The sequence below is a fragment of the Muntiacus reevesi genome, chromosome 1, assembly GCF_963930625.1.
Source record: "Muntiacus reevesi chromosome 1, mMunRee1.1, whole genome shotgun sequence".
NCBI lineage: Eukaryota > Metazoa > Chordata > Mammalia > Artiodactyla > Cervidae > Muntiacus > Muntiacus reevesi.
In genome coordinates this window covers 5,520,635-5,522,364 of record NC_089249.1, presented here as the reverse complement: position 1 = coordinate 5,522,364, position 1,730 = coordinate 5,520,635, and the positions used below count along the sequence as shown (strand labels likewise).

General features: G+C 35.3%; 1 pseudogene; it reads left to right on the top strand.

Moving 5' to 3' along the window:
- Positions 1 to 359: 359 nt before the first annotated feature.
- LOC136158885 (olfactory receptor 6C2-like) lies at positions 360 to 1,285 on the top strand (annotated as a pseudogene).
- Positions 1,286 to 1,730: the final 445 nt, after the last annotated feature.

The window sequence follows — 1,730 nt, the reverse complement described above, 5'->3', positions numbered from 1 at the left end:
CACAAAATCATATCATGTGGATGGCATTTCTAATTCTATAGCTTAATATATTTCAGAGAATGAAGGACAGAGTTTAGATTAATTGAAAAGTAGAGATGTCAGGGCATGCAAGGTGGTATATGAACTCTAATATAAACTTACTTCAGAAAAACATGATCATAAGGCTTCCTATAAAGCACTTCAAAATAGCTGAGAATTCTGAAGTTTTGACTCATCATTAGCAACTCACAGAAGAAAATAACTGCTCATTGCAGTGATTGGATATTTTTACCCATTTCTGTGGCCTCGTGACTTCATGCAAGTTTTCTCAATCCAATGTCACTTGAGTTTCTGAGGAGTTTGAGAAGTACAAGTCAATGATGAGAAACCATTCATCATTACTTACATTCATACTGCTGGAACTGAGAGATGATCTTCCAATGCAGATTTTGCTTTCTATATTTCTGTTTATATCCTACTTACTGAGTGTCACTGGGAATCTGACCATCATTATATTCACTTTAGTTGACTCTCGCCTTAAAAGTGCCGTGTACTTTTTCCTCACACACTTCTCCTTTTTGGAAACCTTATTCACCATGATGTGCATTCCCAGATTCTTATACAGCTTATCTACTGGGGACAAGACTATTTCCTATAATGCTTGTGCTAGTCAACTATTTTTTGTCTTCCTTTTTGCAATGACAGAATATTTTCTGCTGGCCATCATGTCTTATGACCACTCTGTGGCCATCTGCAAACCCTTACATATGCAACCGTCATGACCAGTAGAGTTTGTAGATGGCTTGTCATCTGCTGTTGGGTAGCAGGTTGTCTGGTCATATTTCCACCACTCTGCCTGGGCTTAAACATGGAATTCTGTGATTCTAATGTCATTGATCATTTTCTCTGTGATGCTTCTCCTATGATGAAAATCTCTTGTTCAGACACATGGTTCATAGAACAGGTGGTTGTTACTCTTGCAGTGTTGACCAAGATTGGGACGTTTCTTTCATATATATACATCATCAAGACCATCATAAAGTTCCATTCTGCCCAGCAAAAGATGAAGGCCTTTTCTACCTGTTCTTCTTACATGATTGTGGTTTCTATCAGCTATGGCAGTTGTATCTTCATCTATGTCAAACCTTCAGCAACAGATGAAGTGACAATTAATAAGTGTGTCTTGTTGCTTACTACTTCAATAGCCCCCATGTTAAACCCATTTATTTACAGCTTGAGGAACAAACAAATGAAACAAGCTTTTACAGAGTTAATCAAAAGAATTTCATTGATCTCAAAGAAGTAAAGAAATGTTGAAACTAAGCATAAAATATCAATTTAAAAAGAACAGTGGGCCTCAAGGTCACAATCTTTATTTATCAACTATTAAATCCTGGTATATTGTCTGTTCATATTAACATGCTCATACCACTGTTTTTGTTGAATCTTGGACCAAAGTCATCTTTTCAATGATTGATGAAATAGACAACTTGTGTCATTTCAACTCTTGTTGAAAATAAACTTTATCCAAGATGACATCTCATATGAAGGGAATGCAAAGGGTCTTACTGAAACTCTAACCTTGTTCTGATTAATAAAAGAACTATTAAATGTTACATGGAAAAAAAATTGAATTATTGAACTGATAGGAAAATAGTGGAGTCATGGTATCCATTGCTTTTTTTAGTGCAAACATCCAAAACACATCTATAGGATTATAATTACTCTTCTTAAGCAGGAATTAATTATTC